This window comes from Silurus meridionalis, chromosome 16, assembly GCF_014805685.1.
Source record: "Silurus meridionalis isolate SWU-2019-XX chromosome 16, ASM1480568v1, whole genome shotgun sequence".
Taxonomy (NCBI): domain Eukaryota; kingdom Metazoa; phylum Chordata; class Actinopteri; order Siluriformes; family Siluridae; genus Silurus; species Silurus meridionalis.
The window spans coordinates 2,625,001-2,643,518 of NC_060899.1; the positions used below are offsets into that span (position 1 = coordinate 2,625,001).

At 40.4% G+C, this 18,518-nt stretch overlaps 1 protein-coding gene across 1 annotated transcript in view; it reads left to right on the forward strand.

Moving 5' to 3' along the window:
* LOC124399035 (cadherin-4-like) overlaps nt 1–18,518 on the forward strand; it is a 356,413-nt gene that overhangs the window by 162,453 nt on the left and 175,442 nt on the right. The window lies entirely within an intron of this gene.

The following is an 18,518-nucleotide window of genomic DNA, read 5'->3' on the forward strand; positions in this document are numbered from 1 at the left end:
GTCAACTTTCTGCTAGCGACTCCTCAGACGTTATTGTGTTAATTATCGTGTTCTTAGTATTGAAATTGTCACTTCTAGTATAATTTTTGTTCTACTTTTTATCCATCAAACGAAATGAGGTGAACAAACTGCTTTTATTTCCATTTTATGAAGTATTCTCTGGTGCTGACTGGAGTTTAAAAGGGACATGGCTTGTGCCTAGTTTGCCACTTAGAACATAAAAAATCCAATACACTGCATTATTAATACTCCTAATAACACAATAACAATATCAGAGGAGTAGCGCAGTCGTGTGCGATGATGTTCATGCTAGTTTATTAATCAGAGTACAGGGGTTGTAATAAAATAAATAGGCACATAAGTCACTGGGAGAAACGCATGCGACGATCAAAAAACTACGCTTCCAGACCAGAACAGCTGTTAGACAAAGCTGGGTTTTAGCAATTTCGGCCCCATCAGATGGAAGGAATATGCACAGATTGAAGGGATTTCTTTGGCTTGGTGAGCATCTGCTAAAAGTATTCACAGTTTCGTGATTGAGTGCAGGCAAGTGGGAGAAGTCGGAGTCCATTATGGAGATCTTTTCCTGGACATCTTCCATTCTTCATATGTGTCACGTGTACAGTACATTAGATCAAATACATTACAGCACAGTGAGATTTACGACAAGAGCACAGAGTCAGCCATGATACAGCGCCCCTGGAGCACAGAGAGTTAAGGGCCTTGCTCAAGGGCCCACGAATGTCAGCATGGCAATACCAGGGTTTATACCCCTGACCTTCCTGTCAGTAACCCAGAGCCTTAATTACTGAGCTTCACTTATCTACATACTTTCTTTCGGCTTCTCCCATCAGGGGTCGCCACATCCTCATGTTAGATTTGGCACATGTTTTTACGCTGGATGCCCTTCCTAACGCAACCCTCCCCATTTATCCGGGCTTGGGACCGGCACCTAAGAGTGGCTGGGGTTGGTTCCCTTAACGGGGATCGAACCCGGGCCGCAGCGGTGAGAGCACCGCATCCTAACCAATAGACCACCAGGGACCCTCTTCACTTATCTACATATATTTGCATATTTATTTGTACTTATTAATTGGCACAATTGCTAGAAAAACAGTACATGAAAAATGATTTCTTAAAGTATTTTTTTTTTCATCTATCTATCTAGATAGATAGATAGATAGATAGATAGATAGATAGATAGATAGATAGATAGATAGATAGATAGATAAAAAAATACTTTAAGAAATCATTTTTCATGTAAGGGAACCAACCCCAGCCACTCTTAGTGCCGGTCCCAAGCCCGGATAAATGGGAAGGGTAGCCAGCTAGCTTCTGGTCTGTCTATTTCTAAAGCCCCGAAATTAATTTGTTGCAGTCTTAAACATGCTATGATGCAGCCCACAGAGAAAGAATTGAGAAACGACAGTGCATTACTGCCAGAAAGAATGAGGGAGCATTGTGTACCAATCTGTTTGGCAGGATTGCATGAAAGGAGGATGAGGCATGATAGAAAAGGGAATTCCTTAAAAGGGAGTGTCTTTGGGGAGCACCGTGTGTTAGCGTGTTGAGAGGAAATCACGAAGATGTTGTTAGCTTGTCGGAAAAGCAGTCCATGGAGGATATTGTGTTGTAAAGGGAGTAGAGTAAGGGAGGACTGATGGAGATGAGGTGAGGATTCGGGGCTTTAGGGAGTATGATACAGGAAAGAATGTCCTGCTTGGAAGGAGGATGTCAGTGAAGGATAATGAGGGAAGGTGATGAGTAAAGAACGATGACTACGAGCTGTTATAAGGTAGAATTGTTAAGGAGAAAAGGTCCTTGAAAGGGTAGTGAAGGAAAGTGAACAGCAATAATTGTTTTGCAGGATGGAACAACATGACTATTATGGACGTGGAGATGGATGAATGGATGATGAAGTCGCATCCTTTTTATGGATTGTAAATGATCTTTAGGACTGAGGGGAAAGCAAAATCCGTAGCATGGATTCTAACAGATGAATCGTGAGCCATATTTTTGGGGAAGGATCTCAGAAGATGGTAGTGGAAGACAATCATTACAGGAGATGGTGATGGAAGAACCTCAGGGAGGATTGTAGAGTTAATTGTGAAGGCACAAGACTAGCGTGGGTGGTGTAAGAAGATCATAAGGGAGGAACTTTAGGATTGAGGGTAAAGAAAAATCATTATTGTGGATTGTGAGGGAGGAATTGTGAGACATATGTTTTTGGGGGAGGAACCTGAAATTCGATGGTGAAGGGCAATCGATAAAAAGTTAATGAGAGAATATCCCCAGGGAGGGTTGTAATGATGATCTCCGGGGTTAATAGTAGAAGGAGCATCACTGAGATGAGCGAGTGATATTCTAAAGGAGGATCTTGAGGTTTGAGGGTAAAGGACAATTAAGGTGAACAGAGAAGGTGAAGGTGAAGTAGGATCATTTATTTAGTGATGGAAGGCCTAGTGGGTAGGTAAAAAAGCAAGATTGTTGAGAAGGTTCAGGGAGATCTTTATAGTGAATGGTAAAGGAGGAATATCATAATGGTACTGTAGATGGAAAATGAAGATCTCATTGGATCATTGTGAAGAGGAAGTGAGAAAGGGAGAACCTTAATGTCAGATGGCAAATGAGGATTGTTTGGTGAGGGGGGATCTTCAGGGCAGATGGTAAAGAAAGATTGTTTAGAATACCATGGGAGGATCTTTATAGTGGATGGGCAAGAAGGTTTGTTTGCATGGGTAGGGATGAACACTTAAAAGTTTAGGGATGTTTGATGGTAAAGGAGGAGTGATCAGTGGAAAGGATCTTTAAGGTAGATTATTAGGAGTAGCAGCTTGGTGGGGCTGGGATTTGAACTCATGACCTTGAGATCAATGTTTAATGCCCTAACCGCTAAGCTACCACCTTCCGATATGTAAAGGAAAATTGTTTGGGTGACTAGAGATGAACGTTTGTTTTGTGAGGGAGGGGTCTTTAGGGCAGATGGTAAAGGAGAATTGTTGAGAAGGTTTAGATTTGTTTAGGTGGGTCAAGTGGAACGGTTGGTTGATGTAGGATGATCTTTAAAGCAGAAGATAAAGGAAAATAGTTTGAATGCTAAGAATGGTTCTTAAGGTTATCTAGGGAAGGAGGATCATTTAGGTGGTGGGAACAGATCTTCAATGAGAGATGCTGGAAGTAAAAGAATATGAGTGAGATATGATTTCTAGGATTTGTGCTAATACTGCACATCACCAGGATGGATGGTGAGGGTCCTAATTATTTAAGTGGAGATCCGCTGTATGCGGCATGGACACCTGAATAAAGAGGGTAATAAAAGAAAAATGGTGAGGGCATCAGGAAGAATCATTATGGTTGACAGTGAAGGAATAGCATCAGGGAAGATTGTTGGGGAGACTCTTTAAGGTAGGTGGTGATGGAGGATCATTGCTTGGATGGTGAAGGAAGACCATCAGTAAAGGATTGTACAAAGGATTGTGAGCAAACATCATCAGGGGGTGTCTTTAGGGTTGATAATGATTATAGGACTGCCAGTGTAGTGAAAGAGGATCACCAGGGGGGATTGTTAGGTTAAATCTTTAGGGTTGTTGCTGAAGAAGAAGAAGCATTAGGGAGGCCAGTGATGGATGAGTGGGCGTTGGAGAATCAAAGCTCACTTATCCTAGTGTGCTAATAACCAGCAGCCCACAGCAGACCACTTACAGCCTCTTAACATCCTGAAATCCGGAGCTGTTTTCCTCTCGGCATCTGAAAAGCCACATATCTGTTTATTTATTTTAATTCTTTATTTATTTATGTTTTTTTTTTGTTGTTGTTGTTCATTAATTAAATTGAATGGTTAAGTGGCATTTGCAGCATTCGGAGTTTTTAGAGTGACTTTGCGCTGACCTTTTTCTCATTAGCTGTACAACATTAGCTAATGGACAACCGTGTTCTCCATTCGCGATGAGATGGAAAGTTGTTTAAATGAGCAAAAAAACAAAAACTAACAACCTTGAGGTAAATATTCACGCCTTATATTTGAACCTTTTGTATTGTTACATCGCAGGCTTTTGTCTGAAGTTCGTGCATGTGTGTGTTGCGCTTCTTGTCCTTCTCGAATGGAATTAGTGATTTTATCTGTAATTCAGAGGTCATATCTGATCCTCTGACTCTTCTCCCCCTCGAGAGCGTAGTTAAGCACTCATCCTGTCAATTAGTCCGGCCGAGAATCGATTCATCACTACAGCCGTTCATTGATCGCGCGACTCATTAATACGCTTTGTAAAGGCTCCGGGTGTTTAAGCACACTCGTTAAGCTTTCCAATCGGACAAATTCTCACTCTCTTCATCTTTTCTTTTCAAGCTATCGTCGCACGTTCACTATAATTTTCCACAGGAGTAAAAACAACGATAAAAAATTTAGCCGTAGCCCTGCTGGGATGTGGATAGCTTAGCGATCTGCTACTCTTAGCTAAAAAAAAGGAAAGGCTTAGTGTTGTTATGATAATAATCATCTTTGTTTTATATTGCGCCTTCGAGAGTTGCGTCTTAAAGCGCTTACTAAGCATCAAAATTAAAAAAAAAAAACAAAATAAAAAATTTGGTTTCTCCCATTAGGGGGCGCCACAGCGGATCATCCGTCTCCATCCCCCCTGTTTTCTACATCTGCCTCTTTCACCCCAACCACCTGCATGTCTTCCCTCACCACATCCATAAACCTCCTCCTTGGTCTTCCTCTTTTCCTCCTTCCTGGTGTCTCCATCCTCAGCATTCTCCTACTGATATACCCCATGTCGCTCCTCTGCACATGTCCAAACATCTCAATCACACCTCCCTCACCTTGTCTCCAAAACGTCCAACATGCACTGTCCCTCAAATATAGTAAATAAAATCATCACAGATAGTGACCCAGTTTTGGTCCATGGGAAAGAAAAGCGCCATCACCTACAGAATGTTAACGGGTTCCTAGGAACAATTAAAAGTTGGAATGAGATAAGTGGAGATCATGTCTTGGAGTGTAGACAGTTAAAATTTGTCCAAGCACTGAGGCGCCATACCATATAAACAGAGGCGATTTCTTTAAGACTGCAAGGGAAGCTCGGCTTCCCTTATAATGTCACAAAATTAATGGTCAAATATGTACTATTGTATTAACATTTTATTGACTAAAAATGCGTTAGAAAACGTTCATCTCAAAGACGAGTTCGTTCAGAATCAGTTACATATAGCAGGTCGGCTGACTCGATTTCCTTCTCATACATTCCCGCAGCGTCACAGTGCATTTCCCTATTGAAGCCCAGCGTCCATTGACTTCAATGGGGCTGCTTTGAACGTTTTTTTTCAGCGCTTCGAAACTAGACGGTCATTGGATAAACGCTACGATTATGTCCCGCCCACGGACGCTCAGCGTCTCTGGGGTGAATGGGGAGTGGCTGGCCCGGACTCCGAGCTTCTGCGTGATGATTGGAGGGTCTGTCGAAGACTGCATCTCCTTTTGACTGACAGCGATTCTGTACTATAAGGAATCACTGAAGCTATTCGCGCTCAGTCCCATCGCGGATTTCTCAAGTTCAGTCGAAATAAAACTGCTGCAACCTATTTCTTTGATATTTGCTTGGCGAAATTGCTTGATTTTCATCATACATTTCACACAATTATACACCACATTCCTTGTTTCAGTTTTACAGAGTTTAATATTTTTTTAGATCGTTCATTCATTCATTCATTCCTTCATTCATGGCCATCACTTTGATTCAGGAAGACTGAGGTCAGAACTTCAAGTCCTGTATTCAGATCAGGACTTGCAGGGTAACAGGGAAAGCTGTGTGATTACTTGGTGTTCCTTAAAGACATGGAGTTGGACAGTGCAATGCCTCAGCTTTACAAACTGTTCTCATTAGTGGCAACAATTGGAGCTACATCTGCAGGTGTAGAAAGGAGCTTCTCCTGTTTAAAGCGACTCAAGTCCTACACCCGAAACACAATGGGCCAAGGCCGTTTAAGCAGCCTAGCTCTGCTGGCCATTGAGAGGACACTGGTCAAGTCACTTGAAAAGACTCCTAGTTGGTACGACAGGGTCACAGACCATTTTCTTGAAAAGGAACGTAGGGCAGAATTTACTTTTAAATAAATAGACAATTTTATGATGTAGGCCGAAAATGAGCTTCCCCTCTCTGACAGACCAGTAGCCGCCACTGCATATAAAGCCCTCATAGGTCAGAATATAGGTTTTAAAATCAATCCGAAACCCGGAGCCAATGCAACGACTCCAAAACCAGAGAAATATAATCTCAAGACCTGCTCTTTGTCAGAATCCTAGGATTTTAAAACCCCGACAAGCAAAGCATTACAATAATCAATGCGTGAACAAAGCAAAGTGTCGATCCATTTTTCAGCAACTCAAAAAGATTTATTTTAGAAGTTAATTTTTCTGAACATGAGAGTCGCATGTGGCAACGTCTACACCAGGGGTTACCAACCTTTTTGACACTGAGAGCTACTTCTTGGGTACCGACTAATGTGAAGAGCTAGCAGTTTGATACACAATTCTGAAATAACAAATTTTGCTAATTTTACCTGTAATTATGTTATTATTAATAATTAATAATATTTATTTATGTCAAACTCAATTGCACAGGGGGCCAAAACTCAAAGCACACTTTAGGTCACGGGCCGAACAGAATAAACATTTATTGAACACACTAAAACAATGGTTTTTTTTTTAACATAAATATGAATAAATACAGACAGTATAGTCTGACAGTGACAGTGAGTCTGATTTCTCCTCTGTTTTTACACCAGCTTCACTTTGTGATTTTGCTCTGGTGAAAAACATCTGCTGAAATGTCAGATTCTTCTTTAACTCTTCTACTTTCTGTATCTTCTGCTCTGCATTCAGGTTTTTCAGCTTCTCCTGACGTTGGTGACCCCTGGTCTACACTAATCCGAGTAAATTTGAAAACGCCCCATTCACCTAAAAACGCTTTCGTTTTCACCCGTTCCCCAAAAGTCGCTCATCCACACCGAAACGTCTGAAAACGTTCACGTCCCTGTACTGCGCATGAGCAACACGCGAGACGCTTCGACTTAAAATGCGTCATTTTCCGAAGGCTCCGTTTTTTTACACGCGGTCCACACTGCGAAAACGCCGTCCACTTTGGAGAGCATTTTCCAAAAAGCTATGTTGTCCTTCACTAAAAACGGCGCCTCATTGTGGACGGAAAGCCAAAACAAAGAGAAAAAACATATAAGTGTGGACATTGCCTATAGGTTTGTGTAAAAAAATAACCCCCACATATTATTTTTAATTTTTTTTTGTTTTGCCTAAAACTCTAAAACAGAGCCCCCACAGCTTTTTCCTCCTTCCAGTTTCTGGTCCATAAACCCTGAGCAAAGTGAAATTAGCGGCTCCTGGAAGAGTTTTGCGTTTCGTCTTCCCGTATTCGCTCCCATTCCATTCAATTAGCATTTATTCCAGCCTAATTTTTATTCCGATTCAGACTAAACCGCTTTGTCTCCTTCTTTTCTCTTTCTATCTTGCGTCTATCCCATTCTCATTTGCGTCCTCTTGTATTCTACTTGCTATCTGACTTCACTCTTTTTTCCACATCTCTTACTTTTCTTTTTCCTCACTTACTTTCTATCAGGATTTTTCTATCATTTGCCCCCATGCACTCTCTTTATCCCCCAATTGCCCCATTTATCACTTGTTCTGCCCTGTTATATGTATTTACCTTTTATATCAAACATTTTCTATCTTTTTTTTCCCATTAGTATTCTTCCACCTCTCTCTTTCTTCATCACCCTCTTTGCTTTTTGTTTCTTCCTTCTCTTATGTCCACATCTATCTATCTATCTATCTATCTATCTATCTATCTATCTATCTATCTATCTATCTATCTATCTATCTATCTATCTATCTATCTATCTATCTATCTATCTCTTGTATGTCTTTCTTCATTTTCTCCTTTTCAGTGTTCCTTCTTAATGCCCATGTCTTTCTTTCTTTCTTTCTTTCTTTCTTTCTTTCTTTCTTTCTTTCTTTCTTTCTTTCTTTCTTTCTTTCTTTCTTTCTCACTACGTATATTTACACCATTAAGTCAATTTGCATCATTATCATTACCTTCTGTCTCTGTTGACACCCCGTCCCTTCCCTAAACCTCTCTCTCATCTCACAATCGTCTATCAACCGCTTTTTTCTTCTTCGGTCTAATTCTCCAACTGTCGCTATCCTCTGTATCGCTGCTTAGACACTTTATCTGTCCATCTCTCCATTTTTCTCCTTGATGAATTCTCGCTGCTTATTTTGGTCTTCTTTTTTTTTTCTCCGCACTTCTGTATTTCTCACAAACGTTTTTTACACTCTGATGTTCTTCTCCGTGTCTCTTTCCTTCCCGTCTCTTTATTAATTCATTCACCGTCACGTCACTGTTGCGACAGTCGCCATCCGTCCGTCTATCATCCCATCATTTGGTCTTTTTAAGTCTGTTTATTTCGAATTCAGTTCCCAATAGATTTATCAATGGCATTTGCAAGAGCATTTAAGCTTTTAAGTTGTCAAAACTGGCTGTGATTGAATATTAAACATCTCTCTCTCTCTCTCTCTCTCTCTCTCTCTCTCCACCATCTCATTCTCCTTATCATCCAAACCCACAAACACACTTCATTGATCATCGAAATATGGCACCATAGCTTCAGATGTGCAGACATCTGAGACTCAACTAATGACGGCTCGATTTCTGAAGGATTTATCTTGTGTACATTTTTTTTCCCTCCCTTTTTGATGGGAAGTAATAAAAATGTGAAAGGAAGTAAAAAGGAAAAAGTAAACAGCTGATTATTTTTGCATGAGAGCGGTCTGCATGATGGACGTGAGAGACGACACTTTGCTTCGCGTAGCATATCTTTTTAAGTCCACATGCAATTGATGCTTGTGTTCTGTTAATGACATTATCTCCACACACACACACACACACACACACACACAAACAAACTCCATCGTCATTGTCATGATTGTGGAATTTTTTCTTTAAGTGTTTGCCAACTTTGTTGTGATTAGACATTTGAGATTTCTTTAACTTTTTTTAAAGCAAATTTAGCAGCTGTTTGAGCAGATGTTAGCAACTGTCCCTGACAACTAATAACAGATAACCACTGTTCTCTATAACCAAACACTGATCACGTAAATGTAATTCGTTACTGTTTACTGAAGTATTTTCATTTGGGGAGACTTTTACTGTAACTTCTTTACCTATCAATATCAAATATCTTTTTTTTTTTTTTTTGTAAATGTAACATTTTTGTTTACATGAAATCTGTCGTTCATTTTTTATTTATTTGTGGATAAAAAACTGGTCAAACACACAGCAAGCCACCAATCAGGGTCGAGCACTCTTGATTGAATTCGGTTTGATTGGCGCTTGGTGTATCTACTGATCACCGTCATACAGTTTGCATACAGACAACAGTTCAACAGCAAGCAGAACATTTTGAGAGAAATAATTGATGGAAGAAATTCTAAGACCACAGAACGTCTTATACGGATCAATTTGAGAACGTGTTTTTTGGCTCCGCCTCCTCATTTTTGTGGTGTTCAATCGTTTCCCAAAAGTTGCTCATTCGCACTGAAACCCTTGAAAATGCTCACGTGCCTGTATTGTGCATGAACAAAAATGTAAAACGCTTCAAGAGAAAAATATGCTTTTTAAAAAATAAAAACGTATTAGCGTATGTATTGCCGAACTCAACTCAACACTCGGGGCCTTATTTGTGTGGTTTTTTAAATAGCTGAAAAGAAAGTTTTGGGCTCATGATAATTGTAATAGACACCCATAGACACTAGTTACTAATATCCTTTGTAACTAATCACTGGTCACCACTGTTCTTTATTACTAACCACTGATTACTACTGTTACCTATAACCAATCACCTCAATATCCCATGACTGATCACCATTAGTCCTTATAACTTTTCTTTAGTCACTATTGTTCTTTGTAACTAATCACTGGTCAACACTGAGCATCACTGTACTCCATAACCAATCAATGATCCCTATTGTTCCTTTTAACTAATGACTGATCACCATTGTGCTCTTAAACCAATTACCTCAATGCCCAATGACTAATCACCTTTGGTCATTATAACATTTTACCATTGTTCTCTGTTACTAATTACTGGTCACCACTGTTCTTCTTCTTCTTCTTCTCTTCTTGTTCACCACTGTTCCCTCTAACCAATGACTGATCATGGCTGTTATTTATAAATAATCACTGAGGCTCACTGTTCCCTATAACCAAGCACTGATCACCACTGTTTCCTGTAATCAATCTTTGATCACTATTGATTTATATAACTTTTATATAACCACTGCATTTTCTTCAGCAGTGATCACCATTGTTTCCAATAACCATTTCCTGATCATTATTGTTACCAACAAACAGTCACTGAAAACAATTGTTCCTTAGACCCAATCTCTGATTATCATTTGTTACTAATGGCCAGCCACCATTTCTTTGTTTTTTCATGATCAATTACTGATCATTATTGTTCTCATTCCCAGTGATCACCATTGCTCTCAAAGACCAATCACGATCCTTCATGGTTTCCTTGGACAAGTTTCTGATTGGCATTCATTTCATTGCCAATCATTAATCACTATTGATTCCAAAACCCAAAAATGTTCACCATAATTGATCACTAATCACAATTTCTCCCATTCTCAAGCTGTTCATTGGTGTTTTCCTTCCTGGCAATAAACGATCCCTATTGTTATGCCAGATTCTATTTTATTTCATTCTAGGTGTCTATATACTAAACCTTCTAAGTATTCCTATTCAAATGAGTCTATGACATCACGTGAGGTTTTCTAGTAACTTTGTGAGCTTTAGTTAGCAAAAAAAGACTCGACCACACTGTTGCCTTCTGTCCCAGAACAATATTTGCGGTAAGTTTAAAAGGTTGCGAGCTTCTTTTATCCGAGCGCTGGGAGAGCATTTGGCCATGTTAATTCATGCACACATTCACAGATGTGCATATTCACACTGAAGGAAAGCAGCAAGAGAAGACTTTACCCTCCACCAAGCCGACAGTCACGCCAATTAAACAAACGTCTCGCTTCTGCAGTCTCTCCCTCCTCCTTCTCTTCCTCCAGGAACGCAAAAAAAAAAACTCGCAAAAGTGTCGCCACGGAAACGGCAGATGGGTAGATGGGTCTTCATTCCTGCACAAAAGAGGAGGAAGGAGGGAAAAAATAAACAACAAAGTGGCAAAGTTTCTGCAGGGGGAAAAAACGTCTTGCCGTCTCAAACGCAGGCAGCCAGAGACGGAACGATTGTTTGTTTGTCTTCTTTCTCAACTTCTCATGCTAATGTGGGAGAGATGAAGCTGCCGTCACATCTAAAACCAAGCAACGGAAAAGGAAAAAAAACACACACACAACAGCGAAATGTGCTAACAAGAGCAAGTATTCAGAAATGGAAATACTAACAATTTGGCACCCTGCTAACCTTTCCTAAAAAATCTGAAGATGTTTTCATTCTTAACTTCTCATCCTCGAGAGAAGATAAAGCTGCCATCTTGTCTGAAAGCAAGCAGCAGTAAGAAATATTTATTTTTAAATAAAACACAAAACTTATTATAACCTACAGCAAATCCAATTTAAAGAACATGCTAAATCAATAAAAAAAAATCGTATCCGTCTTATGCTAGTCTTCAAGAAGTTGCCCATGATCAAGCTACTATAATGTCTGAGAACACCACCAGCAACAAAAAATAATAGTGGAAAGTGGCAGCTCAGTAGTTAAGTTGTTGGACTTTGTATCAGAAGGTCATGAGTTTAACCACCAAACTGTTACCTGATGGCCCCTAAACATGACCCTTAACCCTCAACTGCTCAGTCGTATACGATGAGATAATTCTAATTCGCTCTGGATGAGTTCTTTTTGCCAAAAGGCATAAATTATTGGCTAACCCATTCCTAAAAAAAAAAAATTCCGATTGCGCCTGGGCACGCGCTCGTCTCGGATCTCCACGTCATCTTTCTTTTCCGCTATCCAAGGCCTCGCTATTTCTATCTCTATGAGCACATCTTTTAGCCTAACAGCGCACACCATTTGATGATCAACCTCCCCCACTGTCTAACACCACGCTCCCGATGTGTTTGCACAGCGAGATGGATGTTGACCTTCAGCGCTGGATCAGAGTCAGATTTCTTCTCCGAACTTCAAATCGTTCGAAAGCTAAACAGAGAAAAAGTGCTGGCTGGAGGCCGCGCTGTACAAGGAGAGCGTTTCTTTTGATGAATATGATGAAATACCAACGAGCCAAGAGGGTCAGTTAGATCTGAAACAAGCTGCACCCTGATCCTTTGCCAGTCGTATAAATATACAAAAAAAAAATTCTCGGTTGCGGATAAACATCGCGGAGAAACTAGGAACAATAGAGCGAGAGAGCAAAGTGCCTTCGCTGCTTCATCGCCTGCAGCCATAATTGATTCTACTACCGTGGACGTTCATGTTCACCCGGAGAGACAGAAACGGAGGAGTGGAACGACAGCCAAGGTAAACACACAATGCACAGAGAAAGAAGGAATGAGAGAAAAAAAAAGGCAAGCGCCAGACTAAACACAGCCACCCAGTAAGGATCGCTGACCCGCTCCAATGAGCTACTGTACTCCAGGGTAACTTTGACCTCCAAATAGAGGAATGCGTTCCTGGAACTCGAAAAGGGAGTGAAGAAAAAAATGCTCTCCTGAAAATGTTTTAATGCCACGGGTGAAAAGTATACAGAGTACAAAACAGATGTCAGTCAATAAAAAGAGATGAAAGTTGAAGGCTTTCGTGTAATACTTTTACAACTGAGGTCGGCATTTTTCCCACCCACGTTCATCCCCGGTCCGTTACAGTTCGCCCACTCTCGCTCCCGCTCGCTATCTGTGCTTCTTTTTTTTTTTTTTACCGTATTTTTTCTCTTAAATGAGAGAAGCCTCTCACAGTCCCCACCGATGTCTATATCTGTGCCCCAGAGAGGAATTTATTGGGTGGTCATGGGCAGTTTATGGATGTTCATAAACCCCTATATGGACAGGCTGAAGGCTGAATACATGAGATTCATGGGATGACTGGAGGATTCGGAAACAAGGTGGCTTTGGAATGCAGCTAATACGAATACTGGGATTTTAACTCATGAGCTTCAGTTCCAAAGACAGCAATCACTGAGCACGAGTGATTAGTTTTAGTACAGTATAGAACAAAAGCTAGGTACTCTGCTAGCTAGAATGAAATTTTGCGTAGTAAAATTTAGTAGCATAAAATGTAGTACCGTATAATTGTGCTGAATTGGAATCGGGTTTATTTCCAAGCGTGTTGACAAACACAAGGAATTTGGTTCCAGCTGTCGGTGACCCTCAAAAGTACAGACATAAATAACCACTCTATACATTTAGCTTAGACTATACAAGACAATACAGACTATACGAGAATGTACAGACAATACATGTAATGTAATCATGTGACTTAAGCCAGGTGCACACTGTGCCATGATTTGGTCAAAATCGGATTAGGATTTTGAGAATCCTAAAAGATTCCATTAGTCCGAGGCTAAATTCTGTATTGTTTGATCGCCGGTTTGGTTACAGCCAATAGTCGATTAACGGCCGTCGTGATAGTTTCTTCCCCTCTGTTGAAATTCTACTGGTGTCAGTAGATTTCAGACACTTTTCTGCAAAGTGACTTCTATGATCACCACCACCAACCAGGAACCAATAAGAGCGCCAAACAGGATGACACGTGATTAGCGCGACAACTGCAAACCAGCTCAGGGAAATGTGGTGACCAGTCAGGTGGACAGAACAGCAAGAGAAACCTATTGAATTTGGAGGGAAATAGAGTGTTTTCTATGATGTCAATAATCAAATGAGCACCACAGATTGTTATTGTTTGCTCATAGCTACCATTAGCGACAGAACGTGAGGTAAGACTTTGGACAAGTCTTGTTTTTTGTGTGCATGTCTTTTGTGCAGGTTCATCTAAAGAGAACCATACCTTCACCAAACAAATCTACAAATGTCCAGATGTTCCACTTTATTTCAATTGAAAATAATTTTTTTTTAAATTATTATTAATAGGAGACATTAGGTCCGACTATTTCGACAATATTTCTGTACAAGGGTTAAAGAAGGTAGTCCTGGTCACTGATGGTAAAAAAGTTTTTCTTGGTGGATTTTTGTTTTCTTTTAATAAAAAATTCATCTCAGACAACAAAATGTAATATATAATGTAAAGTATCGCAAAGAAATGTAATTAAAAATAAAAGGAAAAGCCAGAGTTGAAGCATTATGCTAGCCATTTGTGAGGAGTTAAACAGGTGAGACTAACAAGCTAATTAGCCATTAATAATTAGCAAAGTGCAGGCAGTCATGGACAGCTCAAGCTAAAAGATAAAAGTCATAGGTGAAATGAAGCAAATTTGGCAACACTGTCTTTTCGTTTCAGCTACACTCAAAGGCTGGAAAAGAATTATCGGAGGCTAATTCCTTCCAGAAATTAGCCTTTAACCATCCATAATTTATGCTAGTTCTTTTTCACCATTAAGCCATCAGACCGCTAGAAAGATTCTCTGAAAAATGATAAGGAGAACTTGAGCCAAAAAGCTCATTAGCACTGGCTAAGCATTGCTCCAAAATGCTGATGATGAACTAGCTTTGATGTGAAGGACCGCAGAAGCAGAGCTGGAAGAAAGTACAGGAATTTTATTTCCTCGAGTAAAAGTGCAATTGCTCATGTAAATAAATCCTGCCAGTTGATGCTGAAGTGTATCTTTATATGGATTTACAGAGTGACAAGAGATGAAATAGAAGACGGAAGATTCAGGAAAGAAAAAGGCAGCTGATATTAGCAACTCGTAATTCATTCAGGGCTGATCTGTGGAACGTGGGGAGGCCATTAGCTACGGCTAATACTGATACACAGCTTTATTCCTGATTTTGTAAAGGTCAGCTTTCATGATAATCGAACTGACCATACTATCCATATCGAATATCTGAAGGCTAATAGCTAGCCACAGTCCATATACAATGTCAATTCAGTTTTATTGTATTTGTATGAATACAAATCTTGAAATGATACAGTTCTTTCTATACATTTAATGAATGGTCCACAGTTGATAATGCTGAAAGGGAAACTCCCTGAAAAGATTCAAGTAAGGAACCATGAGAGGAACTGAAGTACTCAAAAGGACTCCAGACATCTGCATATTACATCTTTCAGATTTTCATTCACTTATTAGTTTCCTCACTATTGTGGTTATTATCTGTTCACTGAAGGAAACATGAGCACAAATCATAGCTGTTGTAGCAGAACTGTTCAGTCAAGATTTCATCATAGCACAGAAACCGCGCTGGTTAAAGTGGTACTTGACCAACTACTAGCATCTTCTGGCTCTGGTCTTTTTTGATTGATCATTACGAGGTTCTATCAAAAGATTTCAAAATGAGCTCAGTTTACAAGAAAGCACTTTATTTATCTACGTTTACACACGATCACCTTCAAAATAATCCCTTTGCACAGCAATACATCGCCCCCATGAACGTTTCCAAGATGTTTTCTTTTTGAAGCGTGTCAAGCACCTTCTGCGATTGGCACCTTTGAGCCGGATCTTTATCTTCGGGAAGAGGGTGAAGTCCGCAGTAGCCAAATTTGGCGAGTAGGATGGGTTCTGAAGTGAGATGATGCGGATCGTTCTTTGATGATCATCACGTACAAGTCATCAAATGGTTTTGACATTTTTGGGGGTTGAGTTTATTGAAGGTCTCCCTGATCTCTTGTCGTCTTCTAGTGATGTTCTTCGGCTCTTGAATCGCGCATACCGCTAGAAACACCTCGAACGACTTTCCGGGTCGCCGTATGTCAAGTCAAACATGTCAAGTCAAGTCAAGTTTCTTTCTATAGCGCTTTTCACAACAGACATTGTCTCAAAGCAGCTTTACAGAAATCAACAGTCAAGGTGAACGGTGTGCATTTATCCCTGATGAGCAGCCGTGGCGACATGTCACGTCAAACTTCTCTGTGACGGATTTGTCCAGTTTCACGTAGAGATGTACCAGAGCCATTTGGATCCCACTTCATGTGGAGTTTGGACATTGGACCTCTTTGAGTGTTTAAAGGCTCTGGCATGGAGAAGCTGATGTTGGATCTATGTGGAGCTATTTTATGAGTTGCTCAGTAGCTCCAGGTTCCATAAACTTAAATGACTGTATAAGACTGGAGAAAGAACATTACTTATAATCTTACACTCCAGTGCTGATGTTAGTTTTCACTCTCCAGTGTTCTGTATTGTTTAAATATTTATGATCACACTCTTGATGTCACCCAAATGAGGATGAGGTTCCCTTTTTGAGTCTGGTTCATCTCAAGGTTTCTTCCTCATAACATCTAATAAGAGTTTTTCCTTGTCACAGTCTCCATGGCTGCTCATCAGGGATAAATACCTTGACTGTTGAATTCTGTAAAGCTGCTTAGAGACAATGTCTGTTGTGAAAAGCGTGATAGAAATAAACTTGATTTGACTTGACAATACATACATAAGATTACAGAGTTTTACCAATATAGCATCGAGGTATTTTCTTTAAAATGCTATAAAGTAAAAAAAAAAGAGATAAAAGAAAGGTCCTGAACTAAAAAGCACGAGAGCTTGTTTTCTCGCTCGCCATTTTACCTTGATTTTTTTATTCATATTAATTAGAAGTCATGCAATGCAATGCAGCTGTACGATGGTTTAGTCGGACGCGTTACAGGTTACGACAGAGACTTAGCTCGGCTAGTTCACGATCTTTGAGATGACGAGTGCGACGGAGTAGATGGCTCTGTTTAGCTTGAGATAAGGCAAAGGAAATGTACAACACTTCATTTTTACTATAATACCAGCCTGGCATTGTGGGTAATTTAGGTAAATCGAAGTTAAAGGTGTCGTTCCTAAATGATACTCTTATTTTTGAACCTGTTACCTTTCACTATCAGCTAAAAGGAAAACTCAAATCATAAAAGGTTTTGAAAGAAAGACTGGAAAATAATAACTCAGCAGGGGCGCATTTACAATGGCGGCCTCTGGTAATGTCTTGATGATCGTCTTTCTTTTCATGGTTTCCTCAGAGTGCTCAGGAACATCATTGTTGCTACCGAGTAGTTTATAGTTTTGGACCAGAATGGAGCCTATAAATGTTTTCTTCTAGAGAACAGAATAAGTCACTCGGATGTGATGCCAGCTCTCTCTCCAGAGCTCTCCATTGCTTTATTTCATCCACAAGGCTGACAGGTTTGTCTGAGAGAGAGAAAGAGAGAGATGAGACGTGTGTGTGTGGCGTGTTTTTGCGAATGCTAGTGGCCAATTTCTTCTTTCTTTTTTTTATATTCCCACTTGAGCAAAAGAATCTGCATCTGTCCTCCCGGCTCAATGCTCAGGAGAGCTCCATCGCTTCTCCACGGCATCTGTTTGAGGGACGGATCTTTCGATCGTTGCCGGGGGTCCCCCGGGAACGGAATGACTTTCTGAGAGAAACGAATAGGACTTGGGGAAGCGAGGGACTTTCAGACGACCTTTGTTTTTCCTCATTCTGCCACTCGAGCGTGTGAGACGAATGAACGCTTATAAATGGATGTTAGCGTCCAGGTGTGGGCTTTGATGAAGGAGTTCATCGGTTTCCCCTCCACACTGAAGCGCTACACCTGAGATTTAGACCCTGTTCTTTATTCCTGCACATGTGAAAGCACGCCTTCGGGGCACGGTAGCTGTTTTCTGTTTCGCGCTTTCGCGTCTACGTTTGAGCTTTCATCAACGATATGCAAATGTGCTCGGTGATAAATGTGGCCTTCCAAGTCATTTCTCGCTCACAAGTGCTGGTATTATGAACACGCGCAAGGCATAAGGTGCGCTGTGAATCGCGAGCACTTTAGTACGGGACGTCTGCTTGGGCGGGAATAGGAAAAAACTAAACAAAAACACACGAAAGAAAAAAAAAATCCTATGAATATTAATGACCGAAGCAGCCATATGTGAAAACAAGTTAATCACAAAGCGCTTCCCGAACGACGAGCCAAGCTAGCACCACTTTGAGGAACAAAGACAGATAAAGGGAAGAGAGAATGAAACGAAAAGAAATAAAAAGACGAGGGAAGATCAGAAGGAAGTCGCAGAGAATGAAAAAAAGGAAAAAAAACACACAGTGGAGGTTATTTTCATGGCTCCCCAAGTCGAACGGCATCAAACGGAGACAGATCCGGGGTGTCACTCACAGCTCTCGCTGGGAATCAGTCACGGAGCCGGAGATTACGGGGAAAAATATCTTCTGGAGATGAACTTCACCGAGGGGAGAAATCCAACCACGAGGGAGTCGGATTTACTCATCATGTCCCCTGATGCGCCCTCGGAAGGGAGGAGTAGCAAAGTGGGAGGCAGGAGTTACTGAAGATTCACGGCCAAAAATAGACAAATATTAGTCATATAATGTATAATAAATATTAATAATAACAACAGTAATAACAATA